Below are 7,314 nucleotides of genomic sequence, written 5' to 3'. Positions count from 1 at the left end.
AGTTCTTATACTGCCCCATTCTTAAGTTTTTTAAAGAAAGCAAAAAGAAATTGGTAGAGTTAATTTTAAACTCCGGGATGTAGTTATGGAAAGCAAGAAAACTAAAACATCCATAAGCAGTAAAGTCTTTTATGAAAGGGGAAACCACCTGCACGACAAACTAAGCCAAGACGAAAAAACGTCAATTAATGGCGGAAAACGTGAATGTTTTGAGACTCAAGCACAGTATTTTCGTTTATGTCTTTTCTTGTTAATTTTAAAATGAGTGATTTCTCATTGCAGTACCAGCACACTTTCAAGTTAAGAAAATTCATAACTGTAGATATATATTTTTGTTAATGTAGTTTCAAATTCTTAGAAGCAATATTAGTTTAATTAGGTGGTGATACTGAAACGCTCTCATTAGGCAAACATAAGCGACAAGTTATATAATATAAATATAAACTTCAGGGGCACCCAACGGATCTTTTCGGTAAATTATCTGTTCGGAAGGCCTTAATTCCCCTCTGATTTTCGTAAGAGAATTGTCACCTCGAACTTTCGTGATATGACAAATTTAATGTCTGTTGCTTTCGGATTGTTAAAAATGTCGTTTTGAGTACCGAAAAATGGTCAGCCATCACTTTCGGAAAGGCGATAAGACCTAAGGTTTTCGGGAAATGGACAAAAAAAACCCTAATGAATTCGAGAATACTCAATTTCCTCTAGAATAACCGAACAGATATTGAATTTTTTAGCGCAACCTAAAATTAATCTACTGAGCTTTAAAAGCATTTGAGAGGAAACGGTCGTTGGGTGCCCCTGAAACATGAAGATTAATGGAAGCGGCCTGGAAGCCGTTTCAAACGTAACCAAATGTCCAATATCAATCACAAATGTACATGACTAGGCATAAAAGGGCTCAAATTTACATAACAGTGGTGCAGATTTATGTGTCAACCATCGTTTCTGGACGAAGATTTCACCACAGCATCTCGATGGCTGACTCTTGCCTGACTCAGTTGATCATATCAGCTCTCAACATTCTCCTATTAGTTTAATTAGGTGGTGATACTGAAATGCTCTCATTAACCAAACAAAAGCCACAAGTTTTATGATATAAATATAAACATGAAGAAGTTAATGGAAGCGACCTGAAAGTGTTTCAAACGTAACAAAATTAAATGGTTAATATCAAACACAAATGGTCATGACTAGGCATAAAAGGGCTCAGATTTACAAAGCAGTGGTGCAGATTTATGTGTCAACCATAGTTTCTAGACGAAGTTTTCACCACAGCATCTTGATGTCTGACTCTTGCCTGACTCAATTGATCATTGCAACTCTCAATATTCTCCTGGGATTCTTATTTGTGGCGGCAAACACAAACTTTGTGGAAACGTTTTTGAAACTCAAGTTGGTAAGGAGACACCTGTGAATTAAGACGCTCCTCTTACCTTCTATTCAGTCTTTTTAGTTTGCATTCAATACATTTTTTATTTCCTCTCCCCTTTTAGACCATGCCTTACTTGGTCATGCCATGGACACGGTTACTGTTGTTGATGTGTTTGAATGTCAGCTTAAATGCATCGGAAATAAAAGTTGCAAGTCGTTTAAACTTCATCCAGATGGCAACAATGCACAACGACGCATTTGTGAGCTTGAGGTTATTCCCCAGTATTGCACTGCACACCCCTACTGCGCATAATTTCACGCGTGATTAGCGCGCGCGAATTAAAAAATGGCGGCTTTTTTTTTACAGCTAGACCTCGCCATACAGGTAAAATGTATTTTGTAACGTTTCACTAATTACACTGGAGTATGTTCACTATGTATGGTTCATGTTAACTGTAGAAGTATTTTAGGCGTGAATCCCTAAGGGGCTAGTAGGCTATTTAAGAATTTGTAAGTTATGCAAGAGCCACTCGAAGGCATCTCTTTCAACTTTGCTTTTTAATTTTTCTGTTTATTCACTGCTGTATTTTCTTTATGATGATGTAACGCTCGCTGTATCCTGCATCAATAAACGAGATGCCCGCCCCTGATGCTGTGTTTGTGTTTATTAAGATTAGTTACAAAATATTTTATAATCGTTTCAGGGTGATTAGAGTATAATCGTTATTTTCTCGCAAACGAGTATGGTAACCTATCATTTTTTTTTCTGTTGTTTTGAATTGAGTAATAAATTTCTCTCTGTAAAATAAATATGGACCAATTCTCAGTGTAGAACAAAGAGCAATCGTAGGAAACGTGAATTTAGCAAGCAATCGTGACTACAATCATGGTGCTTCCAAAAGGTCTAGATAACAGCAGACACGTTAAGATTTTAAGGAAAACGACCAATTTTTTAAGTTTACAAGACATGTTTCGACAGAACTTCTATTATCTTCAGTTGAATGATTACAAAGCAAGTTGAATAATAAGTAGACAAAAATGCTAATTAAGACAAATAGTAACAAAAGAACGTGAAAAAGTGTAAATTAAAAGGATAATTTTAGATTTACATGGTGTAATTGCTGATTGAGGCAAGGTAGTTCTTTTTGAATATGGATACCCTCCTTTATCTTGAGTTGAAAGCTGGTAGTGGCGTGATCTAAATATGAAAGCAGTCTGTTGAACACAATGAGCGACAACGTTCAGAATTCTGAAGATGTTTGAAAATGTGAGAGGCCTTATCAACGGCTAAGTGCTCACGTACGCGTGTGGAAAAATGTCGGGTGGTTTCGCCGACATAACAGGCATTACAGCCCGCACATGTAAACTTATAAACCACATGTGAACGAAGCCCGCCGGGAATAGGGTCTTTCACACCAAAAAGGTTACCTATCTTAAAGGAAGAAAAAACTAATTTGATGTCTAAATCATCACAATAGCGCTTGATTAAGTGTCGAATCTTCTTCTGAGTGATGACAGAAAAATGGCCTATGTACGGCAGCTTAAAGTAAAACGTGGGCTAGATGGTAAGGGGGTAGCCACGGGGACAATGATTGCTATGGGTCCCAGTGATGTAACGGTTAACCACTTTTTCAAATAAATGGGCAGGGAAAAGGTTCTTTTTGAGAATTTCAGTAAGCTTGGTTATGTCCTCGTATAACCCCAACCAAGTGTTGTTGATCTCGTAGGCCCTGTCAACAAGAGTCCTAATGAGACCTACTTTGTATGAGTACGAGGTGAAGCTAAAATAATTAGTTAATAACCCAGTAAAGGTTTTCTTAAGGTAAACCCTAGTTAGGAAAGAATTAGTGTCACTATTATCAATAAGAACATCTAGAAAGGGTAATTTGCGATTAAGTTCTTTTTCCATAGTAAACCTTATGTTGGGTGCCTCGAGTTAATGTAGTCAAAAAATATAACAGCATCGTGCTCCGAGTGAAATAAACAAAAAGTGTCATCAACATACCTACGATAAAATAAAATTTTAGAGCATTGAAAATTTTCCAACCATAGTTTCTCATGATGCCCCATAAAAAGATTGGCTAATACGGGAGCAAGGGGAGACCCCATGGCCACACCGTCAATTTGGTCTTAGAAAGAACCGTTAAATAAGAAATGGGTCTGGGCGGTGGCTACAGTGAAAAGGCTTCTAAGTTCAGGTTTACTTAACTTAAGGTCAGGATTGCCCTCGGAAATGTAATTGACCGCCAGGTCAATACATTTCTCAAGAGGTATGTTGGTAAAGAGACTTTCCACATCGAAGGAAACCATAAATTTACCAAACATTATATATATAAGGATTTATATGGGTATAAACAAGGTGCTGTTGCCCCTAAACGAACATGGGGACCCCTCATTTTTATTTCAAAATTTAAGTTCCTATAATATAAACAATCAATAAGCAAAGTTTCACAAAAATCTCAGTGCAGGTTCTTATTTCAGTGGAATGACCTTAACAACAAAACCAGACAGATGAAGCCAGAAGATTTTAAATGGAAGAAAGGATCTACATACAATGGCTCCGTCCAGGTAGGTTACTTCTTAGTTTATACAACATTCCTATTCTACAGGCAAAACTGCGTGTCACTTACCATGTTGATTAAACAAGAAAAATATTTATTGTTTCGCGACCAATCAGATGCGAGATGAAACCGCAAAAGATAACCGCCAAACTCTCGCAGCAGGGATCAGTCACGACTTTACACGAAACAACGAGCTGGCTTTTCCTTCTACGAGAAATCTTCAATTTTGCCGTTTTCAAATACTAAAATTGTTCTTTTAAGTTTCTATTTCAGCTTATGCAAATAAGTGGTATAAACAACATTTTACGGAAAAGCGATGTTGAATCGAGCAGACAGGGTTAGACACAGCTAGACAGCGCGTCTGAGGGCAGAAATTGTACTCTCCTCTCCATTTGGATGTTACTAAAACTGGGAACGGAGAACGGGGAACGGGGAACGGGATTCTGGAAACGAGTGTACAGTGGTAACTCGCCCGAGAATTCAACATGGCGAACAAAGGAAAAGGAAAGGGAACAATGTGAGGAAGTGTTATGGTTGTAAACGTGAGTTTCTATAGGCTGTGCCCCAAATTCCAATATGCCGTTACTGGGATAAACAAAGCATGAAATAGCGCCTGAGCTGGGGAGAAAATCGAATCGGTATTGTCACATGCTGCCCCAATCGGTCAGTACAAAATGCAGACTGCAGACTAGAAGACTGCAGACCGGGTACACAATGCGGACTGCAGACTGGGTACAAAACACAGACAGAGAATAAAGACTGTTTTTCGTCTGATACGTGACATGTCATCTAAAAACATATCGATCGAGTGTCACGCAGTCGCTTTTCCGTGGTCATCTTTTACCAACATTAGCAGTCCGGGATATCCCGCTGTATTAGGACGGCCATGACGTCCTGAAGCTACTAGGCACCTTAAGATACCAGCACGGGACGAGCTAGGACGGCTACCGGAAGTAAATTGACTCAACCGGGCATGCGCACGAGAACTCTCGCCTGATCTCTCTGCCGTCCTCATCTCGTCGAGGACGCCATTTCGCCCGACTAGCCGTCGTATCGAAGACGTGAGTATTTTGCACTTGTTTTGCCCCGATAACTGTTCCAATCGACTTTATTTTCATTTATATTGATAGAAATGTTTATAGCGTTCACAGTTTTCGTGATTGTAGTGCAGAATACTACGCTGAGATACGAAAATGTGAGTAAAAATATTCCTCGTCTGTTCGTTTGTGTTTCTACAGCCACTGTGCAGACGCTATCACGAGTGTGCAAGCTCAATACAAACTCTATGCATTGAGAATACAACAGTGTAAGTACAGTTGATAAATTGTTGTAAGAATGAATGCCATGGAGCATCTATCGAGCAAATAAAATACACATTTTCAAACTGATGTTTAGTTGTTGTTTTTATACTACCCAGAATTTGATGCAACGTTTGTTTGATTTTTATAATGCTTGTTACAATTACAGATGGAAATTGAAACGTTCAACAAAAGTCAGGATTCTTCGGCGACAGAATTCCCCAACGCTTTAGTGGTAAAAAGCCATCTGAAGCAGGTCGATCAGATTGTTCGTTTAATTTTTTCATACGGAAATTATGGTTTCTCTATTAAAATATTGACAGATGTATGCTTCGCTTATAAAGAAAAAGAAATTCAGCATCGCTGTTCACTATCGTTTAAGCCTAATAGGATAAGATTTCTATCATCTCTTTTATAGTCTAATGGATGTCATTGCTTCTGTGAATAGCTTGTGCGAGGTTCCAATTATTGACGTCGCCGTCCTTTGCGAAAATGCACATCTTAAGCATTTTGTTTTTGGCGACACGACGGGACCCGCGAAAGTTTCCCGCGTCCACTGCCGTTGCCGTCCTGGCCTTCCCGTCCTCGTATCTTAAGGTCCCTATTGTTAGCATGTTAGCAGGGAAAATGGTGGACCTTTCATGCGGACAAAGAAAATTTGTTGTTTTCAGTCTCGCATAGAGTCTAGCCAGCATTATCCACGACTTTTTGCGACCAAACGTTGAGAAGGAGAATAAGCGACCATTTTGGTAGTGGGAGAACGTGAACTGACTTCTAATCATTAAGTTTTTTTGGGAGCTCTCTGTATTGGTGGATTCACCGAATGTGCACCCCAGTTGTATCACCGGAGACTGAGTCAACAACCTGTTGAAAACCACCCACAGCACAGAAATGCCAGCGAAACAGACAGGCCAGGGGTGGTGCAGTGATTCCCTGTAAATGGATTCTATCTGTATCCTAAGGAATGGTGCAAAGGGTAGAGGAGATTGTTTGTGCTCGTTTACCAGACGTTGAGGGCCATGCAAACATGTAAGTCAAGGTTTGTAGGGGGCATTGTATTCTTTTTTTGGCATTTTTTAAAAAACTATAGACACTGCAGCTGTTCCTAGTAGATGATGATTCTTTTCACCTCCCCATGAAGCTTGAATGTACCAGAAAGTAATATTTTTGCAAAATAATTATTATGAAAGCGAAGACTGAAAAGGTACAAGAGTTTAGAATGTAGTGCTAAGGGTTGAACATTACTAATTGTAAAACTAATGCAAAACATTAATTGGTTGTGAACAGGAAACATGTCAATTTGGTTAAGAACATGTAATAAAAAATAGAAAACATGAGAGTCATCAGACCACTTGAGGGCACTCTCTTACTTAGTGAGACTAATGTGGTAACTACATTCAAAATAAATTCATGTTTTAAAACGAAAAATACATTTGTAATAATATTGACATCTGTAAGCAATGTATTAATCTTGTAAGCGCTTGCGATTTGTTTCAGGTCCTGCATTCTGCCAAGAGGGAAATTCAAGGTTAAGAGTACCTAAAGAGTGAATAAAGTAAAATGCATTTCACTTTCAAGACCGAATTTGTTTGGTATACTTTAAATAAATATATAATAAAACCTTGGGACATGGGGATGGATTGTGAATGCTCCCTCGTCAACCTGTCCAGGAATTATATTTTGATATTTTTGGGTAAATAACTTGTTAAAGTCAGCAATTATATGTTAGCTTTCATAATTTAAATACGGAAATCAGACATGATATCTTTTAGCACAGCAACAAATAGATACAAGAAATATTTGAAATAAATACCAAAATGGAGAAATTTCAGATTTACAAAGAATATATTAACCGAATTTTTGACTATCCATGCATCTGACAAGACTGAAATTTTGGATACATTTTTCTAGCTTAGTTCATTTTGTATAACAGAACAAGAATTTCTCACTCGTATGCGTTATTGAAAATTCTGTTTTAATAATGATTTAATTTCCTCGATTTAGCCAAAACGTATAACATTTTGGACATTTACAATTTATCTTTGCTGGCATATAAGAACACGCCCGTGCTGTCGATATCG

At 38.1% G+C, this 7,314-nt stretch overlaps 1 long non-coding RNA gene across 1 annotated transcript; it reads left to right on the top strand.

Moving 5' to 3' along the window:
* The first annotated feature begins 4,842 nt into the window (after positions 1-4,842).
* On the top strand, positions 4,843-5,323 carry LOC149112588 (uncharacterized). Its single transcript, XR_016207054.1, has 2 exons — positions 4,843-4,996; positions 5,174-5,323. It is a non-coding gene; the product is annotated as an uncharacterized LOC149112588 (long non-coding RNA).
* Positions 5,324-7,314: the final 1,991 nt, after the last annotated feature.

The sequence above is a fragment of the Orbicella faveolata genome, unplaced genomic scaffold, assembly GCF_042242905.1.
Source record: "Orbicella faveolata isolate gen_17 unplaced genomic scaffold, um_ofav_v1 contig_2, whole genome shotgun sequence".
Classification (NCBI taxonomy): Eukaryota; Metazoa; Cnidaria; class Anthozoa; order Scleractinia; family Merulinidae; genus Orbicella; species Orbicella faveolata.
The sequence above is the reverse complement of the archived record's forward strand: the minus strand, read 5'-3'. Positions and strand labels throughout refer to the sequence as shown.